The sequence below is a fragment of the Triticum urartu genome, chromosome 4 (assembly GCF_003073215.2).
Source record: "Triticum urartu cultivar G1812 chromosome 4, Tu2.1, whole genome shotgun sequence".
Taxonomy (NCBI): domain Eukaryota; kingdom Viridiplantae; phylum Streptophyta; class Magnoliopsida; order Poales; family Poaceae; genus Triticum; species Triticum urartu.
Genome location: NC_053025.1, coordinates 453,646,403 through 453,661,237, shown reverse-complemented (window position 1 = coordinate 453,661,237; position 14,835 = coordinate 453,646,403).

Below are 14,835 nucleotides of genomic sequence, written 5' to 3'. Positions count from 1 at the left end.
GCGCACAATTATCGTGGCGCTCTGAAGTCAAATTCCACATTAATGTATTCACACTTAGAATGTATGTCTTCATTGATTGAAGATATACTTTACTTTGTGTGTTGCACATCTAAGTCATCATATGCATAAGTGTTAGGATGTGTGCCTGATCACAGGACATTTGAGGATTCCAGGATATTTAGCTCACACCGTAACTTGCAAAATCTCTTCTCATCCAAGGGCTTGGTGAAGATATCTGCCAATTGTTCTTCAGTGTTGACGTGTATGATATCAATGTCTTCCTTCACAACATGATCTCTGAGAAAGTGATGACGAATTTCAATGTGCTTTGTCTTCGAGTGCTGAACTGGGTTGTTGGCAATCTTGATGACACTTTCATTGTCGCAGTAAAGTGGTATTTGCTTCAGATGAATGCTATAATCCTTGAGTGTTTGCTTCATCCACAGAAGCTGAGCGCAGCAAGATCCAGCAGCAATCTATTCAGATTCAGCAGTGGAGAGAGATACACAGTTTTGCTTCTTTGAAGACCAACATACAAGTGATCGTCCCAGAAAGTGACATGTGCCTGATGTAGACTTGCGATCAACTTTGTCACCAGCATAATCAGCATCCGAAAATCCAACCAAATCAAACTCTGAGCCCTTTGGATACCATAATCCTAGAGTTGGGGTGTGAGCCAAATATCGAAGAATTCGCTTCACAGCTAAGTGATGCGACTCCTTTGGTGCCGCTTGAAATCGAGCACACATGCAAACACTAAGCATAATATCTGGCCTAGATGCACATAAATAAAGCAAAGAACCAATCATGGAGCGGTATACCTTTTGATCGAACTCTTTACCATTGTCGTCAGGACCCAGATGATGTTTGGCTGGCATTGGTGTGTGAAGCCTTTGCAGTCTTGCATACCGAACTTCTTCAGGCAATCTTTGAGATACTTTCTCTTGAGATATGAAGATGCCTGCGTTGTTGTCGTATTTGAAGACCAAGGAAGAACTTCAGCTCCCATCATGGACATCTGATATTGCTCTTGCATCATATATCCAAACTCTTCACTGTATCTTCTGATTGGTGCAGCCGAAGATAATGTCATCCACATATATTTGGCACACAAAAACAGTTCACCATCATATGTCTTCGTGAAAAGAGTGGGATCCAGGGAACCAGGTATGAAGCCTTTGCTCTTCAGGAAGTACTTTGAGTGTGTCATACCAGGCCCATGGGCTTGTTTGAGGCCATACAGTGCCTTGTTGAGCTTGTATACCATGTCAGGATGTTTTGGATTTTCAAAGCCAGGCGGTTGTGCAACATACACTTCTTCTTCAATCTTGCCATTGAGAAAGGCTCTTCACATCCATTTGATATAGAAGTATGTTATGATGATTTGCATAGGCCAGAGTATGCGTATGGCTTCAAGTCTAGCCACAGGGAGCAAATGTTTCATCGAAAGTCAATGCCTTCCACTTGAGTATATCCTTGAGCAACGAGACGAGCTTTGTTTCTGACAACTTGACCATGCTCATCTTGCTTGTTGCGGTATATCCATTTGGTGCCTATTATGTTGTGCTTCCGTGGATCAGGACGCTTAACCAGTTCCCATACATTATTCAGCTCAAACTGTTGAAGCTCTTCTTGCATAGCTTGAATCCATTCAGGTTCCATGAAGGCTTCTTCAACTTTCTTGGGTTAATATTGAGACGAATGCGAAGTGCCCACAGAAATTTGCTAGCTGAGTTGCCCTTGAACGAGTGAGTGGACCTGGTGCATTGATGCTATCAATTATTCTTCAATCTGCACTTCATTGGCAACACGAGGATGTACAGGCGAAGAACTTTGCTCTTGATCATTGTTGTTGTTAGAAGGATTGTCTTCAGGCTGAGCATTGTCTTCATGTTGATCAGGTGCTGAAGATGATAAAGTTCTTCTTCGGATTGAGCTTCAGAAGGTATAATCTCTCAGTTCCATTACTTGCATTGATTCACTAGCTGGAATCTCATCTAGCACATATTTTGGGGCAGGATATGCTCTTTGTGAACCATTTGTCTCATCGAACCGCACATCCACTGTTTCAACAACTTGGTAATGAAAGAGTGAAGACTCTGTAGGAGTGCGAATCCTTTCCATATCCAAGCATAAAGCCCTCATGTGCTTTTGGTGCAAACTTTGAGGTGTGGTGTGGGTCCTTGATCCAGCACCTTGCCAAATACTCTGAAGTAACTGACATTTGGCTTCTTGCCAGTTAGGAGTTCATAAGATGTCTTGTTCAGAAGCTTGTGAAGATAAACACGATTGGATTGTATGGCATGCAGTGTCAATGGCGAGTCCAGAATTTTCTTGGAGTCTTGTATTCATCTAGCATCGTTCTGGCCATCTCAATGAGTGTTCTGTTCTTGCGTTCGACGATGCCATTCTGCTGTGGCGTGTACGGAGCTGAGAATTCATGTGTGATGCCCAAGGTATCAAGATATGTATCAAGGCCAGTGTTCTTGAATTCAGTGCCATTGTCACTTCTGATGTGCTTTATCTTGGCGCCAAAATTGTTCATAGCACGATTGCGAAGCGTCTGAAGACATCCTGCACTTCAGTCTTGTAAAGGATTATGTGCACCCAAGTATATCTAGAGTAATCATCAACAATGAAGCCATAGAGGCAGCAGTAGTAGTAAAGTTGAGTAGTGAGTGGGACCGAAAAGATCCATGTGAAGCAGTTCGAAGGGTCGAGTAGTGGTCATGATTGTCTTCGAAGGATGTTTGGCCCTCGTCATCTTCCCTGCTTCACAGGCACCGCATAAGTGATCTTTCTTGAACTTGACGCCCTCGATGCCTATGACATGCTTCTTCTTCGCAAGGGTGTGGAGGTTCCTCATGCCAGCATGCCCAAGCCTCCGATGCCAAAGCCAGCATTCTGAAGCTTTTGCAGAAGACATACTGCAAGCTGTGGCCCTGCTGAGAAATCTACCACATACAAATCATCTTTTCGATACCCTTCAAACACTAGAGACTTGTCAGATTCCATTAGTAAGGCAACGATATTTTCCAAATATTACGATCATGTTCAAATCGCAAAGCATTGAGACAGACATTAAGTTGAAGCCAAGGGATTCAACAAGCATGACTTTATCCATGTGTTGATCCCTTGAGATTGCAACTCTACCTAGACCCAATACCTTACTTTTACCAGTGTCAGCAAATGTGATGTGGCTCTTGTCGGATGGACGTAAGGTTGAGTCCATAAGAAGGCTTCTTTTGCCAGTCATGTGATTTGTACACCCACTATCAATAATCCATTCTATGAAGACGCTGGTGTCGTACCCTACAGTGCAGTTAGGGGGATAGGCTTCACGAAGAGAATTGTGAAGCAAAACATTTGACGAACCAGTGGGTTATGAAAAGCTTAGATCCAGATTAGGACTAATAGGGAGAGTAGCAGCGATTCAGGAACGAAGTACATAATGATGCCATTCGGGCATTTTATCTTGCGCCCTACAAGATTTTTAAGGTCCCCAGCAATAGCGTCAGAAGATTTTGTTTTTCTGCTGGAGACCTTTCCCTGCAAAAGAGAGTTAAGCTTTCTTAACCACCCACATCTTCAAGGGTGGCTTAGAAGCAATAAGTCTAAGTGCAGCATCTGAGAATTTTGGCTTTGAAGCCTTAGCAAACAGTCTTGCAGGTGGACAATAATACTCATAGGAATAAGCAGAATAATTTTTGGTCATATGAACATGATGGTTCGATGAACCGCTCTCATATTCATATGCCTGAGTATGGTTTCCCTGCAAAACATTTGCGTTAGTGTGACTCAGGTGAGTCCTCTGTTTGTATGAAGCCTTTGGACCGTATGAAGCCTTTGGTCTGAGGTTTGTCTTCTTCAAGTGAGGTGTCATGAAGACATTCACAGGAAGATTTTCCAGACACTTTTTCGGAACCCAGATCTTCATCATAGGCGGTCCATTCCTGCAGTTAGTACCAATGTACCTGGCAAACACTTCACCATTCTGATTCTTAAACAGTTTATAGTTTGCATCAAAGGATTCATCAATGAATAATGGGGTTAGCACAAGTGAAGCCAGATAATTGGATGGATCTGCTGAAGGTTCCTTTGCAGCAACCCATGTGGTTTTGGGGTACTGCTCAGGTTTCCAGTAAGAGCCATCTGCATTATTTTCTTACGAACCCAACACCCTCTTTCCTAGGGTTTCGGTTCAGAATCTGCTTCTTAGGACATCACATAGTGTCTGATGCCCTTTCAGACTTTTGTACATCCCTGTTTCAAGCAATGTCTTCAACCTAGCATTCTCATCAGCAATAGCAGTGGTATCCTCAGCAGAGGGGTTAGTTACCACATCAACAGTTGAAGATATTGCAACAGTAGCAGTGGAACATTCAGCAACAGAAGTAGCATTATCACGCTCAATGCATTTAAGACATGGTGGTTCAAATCCTTCCTGAGCGGGACTGATCTGTTCGGCGCGAAGTGACTCGTTTTCCTTTTGAAGATCTTCATGAGCCGCTCTCAATTTCTCAAGATCTTGCTTCCTTTGAAGATAATCATAGGAAAGATTTTCATGAGTTGTTGAGAGAGTTCATGACGTCTTCAAGTTCCTGATACTTAACGTGAAGATTTTTTATGTCTTCAATTAAGGATTCAGATCGAGTCATTTCAGCACCCAACAGATCATCGCTTCTGTCTAACAGTTTTTGAATATGTTCCATAGCTTTCTGTTGTTCAGTTGCAATTTTAGCAAGTGTTTTGTAGCTGGGTTTTGAATCACAGTCAGAGTCATCGTCACTAGATGTTTGATAGCGAGTAGTGCGTGTGTTTACCTTGGCACCGCGTGCCATGAAGCAGTAGGTAGGAGTGGAGTCGTTCTTGTCATTTGATCGTGTCGGTGATGAGTCATTGTCTTCAGTGTTGAGATGGACTTGGCGACGTATGCTGTAGCCAGACTCGCAATGCCAGAATCAGACTCCTCCTCAGACTCCACCCGCCTCCTCAGAAGACGGACTCCTCCTCTGAATCCATTTCCTTGCCAACAAACGCACGTGCCTTGCCAGATGAGCTCTTCTTGTGTGATGAAGACTTTGAGGAAGACTTGGAAGAAGACTTTGAGTATATCTTCTTCTTCTTGTCGTCAGATCATATTCCCTTTGCTCTTCTTCTTCCTTTGTTCTCATTGTCCCCACTGTGGACACTCAGAGATGAAGTGTCCAGTTTTCTTGCACTTGTGACATGTTTTCTTCTTGTAGTCATGAGCAGAAGCTTCATCATTCCTTGAGCTTGATCATGAAGATTTTCTGAAGCCTTTCTTCTTGGTGAATTTTTGGAACTTCTTCACTAGCATTGCAAGTTCCCTTCCAATGTCTTCAGGATCATCAGAACTGCTGTCAGATTCTTCTTCAGATGAGGAAACAGCTTTTGCCTTCAAGGCACGAGTTCGCCCATAGTTTGGACCGTAGATATCTCTTTTCTCAGAAAGCTGGAACTCATGTGTGTTGAGCCTCTCAAGTATGTCAGACGGATCGAGTGTCTTGAAATCAGGACGTTCTTGAATCATCAGGGCTAGGATGTCAAACGAACTATCAAGTGATCTCAGCAGCGTCTTGACGATTTCATGTTTGGTGATCTCAGTGGCGCCGAGGGCTTGAAGTTCATTTGTGATGTCAGTGAGCCGGTCAAATGTGTGCTGGACATTCTCATTGTCATTTCGCTTGAAGCGGTTGAAGAGGTTGCGAAGAACACTGATTCTCTGATCTCTCTGGGTTGAGATGCCTTCATTGACCTTGGAGAGCCAGTCCCAGACCAGCTTGGATGTCTTCAAGGCACTCACACAGCCATACTGTCCTTTTGTCAGATGACCACAGATGATATTTTTGGCAGTAGAGTCCAGTTGAGTGAACTTCTTGACATCAGCAGCAGTGACACCTTCTCCAGCCTTGGGAACGCTGTTCTCGACGACATACCATAGGTCGACGTCAATGGCTTCAAGATGCATGCGCATCTTATTCTTCCAGTAGGGATATTCAGTTCCATCGAAGACGGGGCACGCAGCGGAGACTTTGATTATCCCTGCAGTCGACATAGCTAAAACTCCAGGTGGTTAAACCGAATCACACAGAACAAGGGAGCACCTCGCTCTGATACCAATTGAAAGTGTGTTATATCGACTAGAGGGGGGGTGAATAGGCGATTTTTATGAAAGTCTTCAAAACGTGGGAGTTATGAAGACAAACAGCGAAGATTTTGCCTATTACTATGCAGCGGAAGTTAGATTACACTAGGCAAGCCATGGTCAAGTATTCAATAGAGTGAAAGCACCAAGACAAACAGCTGCAGTGTAATAAGGATCAGGTAGGAAGAAGTTATGAAGCCAAACAGATCATACATTCACGTTGTGAAGACAAAAGATAGAGCAAGCATGCAATGGCTTCACAATGAGTAATAGTAAGAAAAAGTAAGTGAAGATGAAACCGGTGACTCATTGAAGACAATGATGTGTTGGACCAGTTCCAGTTGCTGTGACAACTGTACGTCTGGTTGGAGCGGCTAGGTATTTAAACCTTAGGACACACAGTCCTGGACACCCAGTCCTGAACACGCAGCTCAGGACACCAAGTCCTCACCGTGTTCTCCTTGAGCTAAGGTCACATAGTCCTCGCCCAATCACTCTGGTAAGTCTTCAAGGTAGACTCCCAAACCTTCACAGACTTCGTTCACTGGCAATCCACAATGTCTCTTGGATGCTCTGAACGTGACGCCTAACCGTCTGGAGGATTCACAGTCCTCAAGTGTAATAAGTCTTCAGATCACACAGACAAGAAGACTTAAGTGATGCCCAGTGTTCTCTGGCTCTGGGTGGTTAGGGCTTTTCTCCTCGCTAGGAATTTTCTCTCAAAGGCTTCGAGGTGGGTTGCTCTCAAACGACAAAAGCCGTGCACTGAAATCTGAGCAGCCAACAGTTTAGGGTTGTAGGGGGTGGGCTATTTATAGCCACTTGGCAACCCGACCTGATTTGTCCGAAATGACCCTGGGTCACTAAGGAACTGACACGTGTCTCAATGGTCAGATTTCAAACTCTCATGGCAAATTTACTTGGGCTACAAGCAAAGCTGACTTGTCTGGCTCTGGACAAGATTCGCTCTCATTGTCTTCACTCGAAGACATAGTTTTTTGGTTTAGGCATCACTTCAGTCATTCTGACTGGTTCTCCTGGACCTCACTTAACAGTACGGTGGTTCCTATGACTCAACACAAAAGAAAAAGAACTACGAAAGATCTAAGTCTTCGAGCTCCATAGGCTTCATAACGTGTCTTCTTTTGTCATAGTCTTCAATGTGAATATCTTCATATACCACCTTTGGCTTTAATGTCTTCATACATTTTTAGGGGTCATCTCTGGTAGTAAAACCGAATCAATGAGGGACTTCTACCTGTGTTATCCTACAATTCTCACAAACACATTAGTCCCTCAACTAGGTTTGTCGTCAATACTCCAAAACCAGCTAGGGGTGGCACTAGATGCACTTACATAGAGCACGGTGGTGGATTTGTTTTATAGAAACTATTGATCTCTCATGCTTCACTTAGATTATTTTGAGAGTCTTAATAGCATGGTAATTGAAAGTGCGTTATATCGACTAGAGGGGGGGGTGAATAGGCGATTTTATGAAATTCTTCACTGAGGAATTTGCCGGTGAGGAAATTCCTTAGCGAAGAACTGCTAGCAGCAAGTACTCAAAAGTAAACATAACAGAATACACGCATGGTCATCATGATGAAATGAAGACAAGCACAGAGTACAGGTAGCATAAGCACATGATAACACAGGATGAAGACAATCAGACTGAAGAAATTGAACTGAGGAAATTGAGAAAGTCTTCAGTCAAAGTCTTTAAGCATAGATATGAACAAGCACACAACACAGTTATGAGGAAATGAAAGAGTTGAGGAAATAGAACCAGTAAGCTTGGTGAAGACAATGATTTGGTAGACCAGTTCCAACTGCTGTCTCAGTTGTACGTCTGGTTGGAGCGGCTGAGTATTTAAACTCGAGGACACACAGTCCTGGACACCCAGTCCTGAACACGCAGCTCAGGACACCCAGTCCTCACCGTATTCTCCTTGAGCTAAGATCACACAGACCTCGCCCAATCACTCGTGGTAAGTCTTTAGGCGACTTCCAAACCTTCACAAACTTGGTCACTTGGCGATCCACAATTCATCTTGGATGCTCTAGACCATGAAGCCTAACCATCTAGAAGAAGCACAGTCTTCAAAGGTAACAAGCGTCAGATCCATGCAGGATCAATCTCTTCAGTGATGCTCAATCACTTGGGGGTTTGTAGGTGTTTGGGTTTTTCCTCACTTGATGATTTTCGCTCAAAGTCCTCAGAGGATGGGTTGCTCTCAAATGACAAGTGTCAGTTTCTCTCGGAGCAGCCAACCAGCTAGTGGTTGTAGGGGGCGGCTATTTATAGCCTAGGGAGCAGCCCGACATGATAAGACATAAATGCCCTTCAATGATATGACCGTTAGGTGGATAGATATTTTGGGACAACTGGCGCATAGCACAACAATGGTCGGAATTTTGAGTAGCAAAATCCTCACGGCTATCATGTTCCTCACTGTGTAGGAAATCCGCACTGGCGAATTCCTAACTCCTCAGTCAGGACAAATTCCTCAGAGACCAGAAGAACTTCGTCTCTGTCACTGAAGGAATTGATTGAACTGTATGAGATTTCCAATGGCTTCACTCGAAGAGATTGGTAGGTGTAGGATTTTGAGTTGAGCATCACATGGAAATTTTTCCTTAGTATTTCCTCGACCCCCTTTAACAGTACGGTGTTTCCTATGACTCAAGAAAGAGAAAATAAAACTACGAAAACAAAAGTCTTCACGCTTCATGTTCCTCGAACGAATACCAAGTCTTCAAGGTCACACCAATTTCTTCACTTTCAGAGTCTTCAGAAAGTCTTCAGTGATCCAGAGTCTTCAGTCGAAGAACTTCATTTTTAGGGGTCGACTTTCTCTGTAAATATCAAACTCCTTATAGACTTATAGACCTGTGTACACTCACAAACGCATTAGTCCCTTAACCTATAAGTCTTCAATACACCAAAATCACTAAGGGGCACTAGATGCACTTACAATCTCCCCCCTTTTGGTGATTGATGACAATATAGGTTAAGTTTTCAACGGGGATAAACATATGAAGTGTAAATACTGATATTGATGAATTTGATTGCAAGATATAGAAGAACTCCCCCTGAAGATGTGCATAGTGAGGAATTTGCTTTTAAAGCAATGCACACTTGAAGAATTGAATCTTGGAGATCTCCCCCTATATCTTGTAATTCATACACGCATTTGACATATAACAGTGAAGCATTGAAATGCATGATGAAATATGGTGACTGATGTAATTGAACATGCGTGCAATAATATTTAACGAGGAACAAGCATGCAGAAAAACGCCTCAAAAGTATCAGAGCACCATCGGGTTTAAGATTACAACTCGATCCAATAAAGTCTCAGAAGAACGAGAGTTGTAACTTAAAAAAAACGCCCATATAGAAAGACCCGCTTGAAGACTAACTCAAAATTCTCCCCCTTTGTCATCAAATGACCAAAAGGATCGAATATGAGGACTAACGCCCCTGAAGAATATCAAGTTGATGAAGGAGCGCCAGCATTGTTGGGGTCGTTTGTTGTAGTAGGGCCTGCCGCAGTGTCGTCCAAGTCTTCATTTTCATCAGTGTCACGTGATGAAGAATATGAACTGGCCACCAGAGAAGGAACCTTGACCTTCTTGAATTTCTTCGGCGGAGGTGTAGACCAGTCAAAATCTTCTTTGAGACCCATTTTCTTCAAATCATCTTCACCATACAGAAGTGACAGGATTGCCCAGGTGCGACCGAAGACTTGATGGAGGTAGTAATGGTTTTTCTTCACTGCATTGTGTGTGGCAGTCATGTTGTGAAGAAGTGAACCAAACTGACGCTTAATCCATTTGTGATTTCGATCCACCTTCTAGTGAAGACTAAGCAGAAGTTCATGGTCAGTCATCACTCGCGGAGCAGTGGCTTGAGGAGTGGACTTGGGTGCATTGGCAGAGTCATGTGTGGCAGAGTCATTATTGGTGGAATAAGAGGTAGCTTTGTGAAACTGACCATCCAATGGACGAATGCCTTCATCTATTACAGCTGGTGCCTTGCCCTTTCCATCAACTGAGGAATATGTCTGCTTGAGGACTTCAATTGGGGGCAAGTAGCTGAGGTGATTCTGGAAATCAGCTTTGTAGTTGAGTGAAGACCTTGTCCTGAGGAATCTCATAATCCAAGGTGCATAAGGCTTCAGCTCAAACGGAGACAGTGCAACATTTGCCATAGTCCTCATGAAGAAATCGTGATAATTAACAGGAATACCATGAACGATGTTGAATACCAGATTCTTCATGATGCCAACAATTTCCTCATCAGATGAGTCATGGCCTTTGATAGGACTGATTGTCCTTGTAAGAATACGATAGACAGTTCTGGGCACGTACAGGAATTCCTTCACGAGGAATTTGGTTCTTGGTGCTTGACCTGGCTTCAAAGGTTTCATCAGCACCTGCATGTAATGATGTGTGAGCTCAGGTTCACTGTAGATGCAGCGAGCTTCTTCAAGGGGAGGACTGAGTGGTGGAGCACAAAGCAATTCAGAGGCTGGTGCAGTGTAGTGAGTGTTTTCAGACATCCAGTCCAGCACCTATGAATTCACATCTTCAGCATCTCCGATGATGTGCAGCGTTGCATAGAATTGAAGAATCAGTTCTTCATTCCAATCGCAGATGTCAGAGCAAAAGTTTAGCAGTCCAGCGTCGTGAAGAACACTGAGGACTGGTGCAAAGCACGACAGAGATTCCATATCCACGTGAGGAATATGCTCATGGTAGAAGATTTTCTCCTTGTTGAACAGCACTGAGGAATAGAAATTTTCTTGACTAGCAGTCTAGAAACGCCTCTTTCTAATGCGAGCAGAGTTATATGGGTTGTAATCTTTGAAGAATACGTGCTTGCCGAAGAAATCATCAGCCTTGAACTTTTGCTTGCGTGAGAATGGATCCTTTGGCTTCGGCAGAGGAGTGTCAGTGAGTTGCATCACGACCTCAGGAATCTCAATCGCAGGTTCTTCAGGCTGAGGAATTTCTGGTTCCTTCTCAGTGGCAATCTGCGTCGTTGGTTGTTCAGCAGCAGCAGTTTCTTCAACGCTAGTGGCTGGAATTTCCTCATGGACAGATGCAATGGGATAAGTTTCTTTAGAGCCCATTTGTACAGTTTGTGTGGGGGACTGAGGAATTTGCTGTAGAGGGGTGAACATTGGAGAGTTCGGATGCTGACTTTCCCAGAATTCATCACTAATTACGGGTGTGGAGCAGCCAACGTCCACATCTTCATCTTCCATTTCTTCAACGCCAGCCTCTTCAGCTGTGAATTGAGGCATATGCGAGGAGATGATAGGTGTTGAAAGGATCGCATCCACTTCAATTTCTTCATCCAACGGTTCAGACGAAGCAGCAGAAGGAGTTTCTTCATCAGATCCGCTAGGGATCACATATTCTTCATCAAAAGGAACAAGGTCCTTTGATGGCCTGGTTGAGATGGGAACAGCATCAATCGGATTTGCAAATGAACTTGTCATAGGCTTCATTTTCTTCCGAGCTAAAGAATCTGAAGCAACTGATGCTTTCCTTTTCTTCACTTCAGCACACTTTGCAGCCTTGGTCTTCTTCACATCTGATGTAGATGGAAGGATTGGAGTTGAAGTTGGTGCAGGAGCAGCTGAGGAATCTGGTTGATTTTCTTCAGGCACAACTGATGCAGTTGCCCTGAGTCCTTCATTTTCTTCAGGCGCACCACTAGTGGGTGCCCTGGCAATTTATTCAGCGGCTGGAATGCAGTCATCAGCCCCGGAACTCACATTTTCTTCAGCAGCCTGATTATCATCAGCGGTGCTGGCATTTTCTTCAGTAGGCTGAGCAGATGCATCAGCCTGAGGAATTTCTTGTTGCGTTGGGGCTGCAACATTGGAAGTGAAGTTATCCGCAAGTTTCACAAAACGAACCTTGGCTCCAAGCCAATCAGCGCGATATGCGTCAAAGTCATCACTGAGTTTCTTGATCTCAGTCTGAATAGTGACAAGTTCTTCAGTTGTTATAGAGACAACATTTTTCTTCAGATAGCGCTCTTTCTTGTACTGCGCTTTCTTGATCTGCCTGGCCTTCTCAAATTCCCACTTTTCTTCTTGAATGAAGTGGGTCAGCATATGACTTTGGCTAGGAGTCAGCTTGAAGTCAGGCATGGGAGTGTTGGGGTCCTTGTGCCAGACATCAATGTAGTCGAGGATCAACTTGGGATCCAAAAGGAGTGGCACCTCTGATCCTTTGGCTCTAGCAGCCTTGACTTGCCTGTCTCTAATGATTTCTGCAAGTTCATCATCATCAGTTTCGTCTTCTTCAGACGGCACTTGAAAAGCGACTTGTTTCTTTTGAGGACTTGGGCGAGGACCTCGTCCAGCAGTGGTCTTTGTCTTCAGCAGTGAGGGGCCAGCTGAGGAACTTGGTGCAGCTGAGGAACTAGCTGAGACACCTGAGGCAATGGAGATGCCTGCAGTCCTTTGGCATGAGGCGAGATGCACAGGTGCTGAGGATTTAGTCAGAACAGTTGAGGGCTTTGGCGGAGGAGCTGAGGACTTTGGAGGAACAGGAGCAGCATGAGGAATTGGCCGTGAGGGCTTTGAGGATTCTGGCCGTGAGGGCATTGTTGAGGAACTTGGCCTTGAGGGCATTGTTGGTGAAGCACTCGGCTTGCGCAGGCTTCTTTGACATAGCCTTCTTTGGCTTGACAGCAAAGGCCTCAGCAGAGGCAGCAGCAGCAGCAGAGTCTTCATTGAATTTCCTCACTGCTTCTTTGGCTTGCTTAGCCAACTTGGCTTGGCGCTTGGCCCATCATCAGGATAGTCCTCACCGCGCTTGAGGCTGGTGGGATCAGCGATTTGGCCAGGTGCCAATGGAGCTCTTGGGCATGGAGGATTGAGTGCGAATTTCTTCATGTACTTTGGAGTTACATACCTGTACTCCCTCCATTCTCTTGCCCATCTCCTTTCTATCCTCTGTATGCGCACCTTGCGCTGATTTTTGTCCTCTTTTCCAAACTTGGCCTCATCAGGAGTGCAGTAATCTTTGTATATGTCCTCAGGGATTTCAAAGGCAGTCATGACCTCAGGCTTCTTTCCTCCTTTCTGTGGCCTTTTACCATCAGCCATTTTCTTCAGTTGAGGAATTTGAACAATCGAATTCTCTGAAGAAGTATGCAACTTTTCTTCGAGGAACGCTGCAAATGAGTTAAGTTGATGAGAACCTAGTGATTCAGCAGCTGACATGTGTACCTGTGAACAGAGTATAGTTGCGAGGAATTTGGAGAGGTCATATGCGTTCTCAGAGGGTTTTTCAAAAGAACAAGTTTGAGGAATTTGACCAGATGAGTCTTGAAGAATTTCACTAAGCGTTCTTTGTCTTAGGTTCCAGAGTTGTATAGATCGAAGATCCACACAATTGAGGAATCTTGAATAAAAAAATGATGCTTAGAGAAACGAATCAAGAACAGTTGACTTGTGAGGTGTTTAGTGTGTGAAGCTATGAAGAAAAACACCTTTGAAGATTTTGAAGATAATCATTCGAATCAACGAGGGCAGTAAAAGTAACTTTTAATTACCCTGGACGAAGAACACGACGAATAGTGAGGTGTAGAGATGGAGTTCGTCTGTGTAGATCTTCCACGCCCTAACTTGGCGGAGGAAGACAACTAAGGCGGCGGCGGAGTGAAGATTTCCGCGGTCGGCGTGAGTACGTTGGCGACGAGGTCGAGGCAGTGAAGCTCTTCCTCACCGGCGGTGATGAAGTAGCGGCGGCGCTAGGGTTTGAGAAGCTCGAGCTGGAGAGAGAGATCGAGCGGAGTAAAAGAAGTGAGGAAGGGAAGGAGGGGTATTTATAGCCACGGTGAAAAACTACTCACCCAAAGAAATTGGACGAACGTGCCACTGACCCTTCTCATTCGCATGACATGTGTCACCCACGTACTGAGAGGTGGAGATCGTGTGCGATCGTGGGTGAATGGATAAGTGTATCGTGGGATGCGGAATGGTTTGAGCGGCAAAGCCGAAAATTTAGATAAGATAGGTTTTAAAGTTCTGTTCGCAATTTCTTCAGCTGACAAGGACATAGTGAAGATTTTGAACGAGTTTCAAATAGAACACACATGAAGAATTTGTGAATAGATTGGGTTGAGTATAGCATAGAGGGGAAGGGTCCAATCACATTCACTTAGCAGAAAAACCAACTTGGAGAATTAGCAATAAGTGAATGATGTAGAGGACATAAACTCACATATATATATATATAGCCAATGAAGAAGAACGACGGAAACAATGAAGACAATGCAAAGTTGAATAATATGAATAATTGAGGAATTTCAACTTTTGGTGGTGGCGTGACCCACCGTATAAGAATGATGATTTTAGACACCGCGTACAATCATCGTAGGGTTCCGAGAATCAAATTCTTCATTAATTTCTTCACACTAAGAGTGTTATTCTTCATTGATTGAAGAAAAATGTTTCTTCATGTGTTGCACATCTAAGTCATCAATTTTGCATAAGTGTTGGGATGAGTGTCCTTTTCAAAGAACATTCGAAGATTTTAGGATATTTAGCTCACACCGCAACTTGCTAAATCTCTTCTCATCCAAGGGCTTTGTGAAGATATCGGCTAGTTGTTCTTCAGTCTTCACATGCTCAATA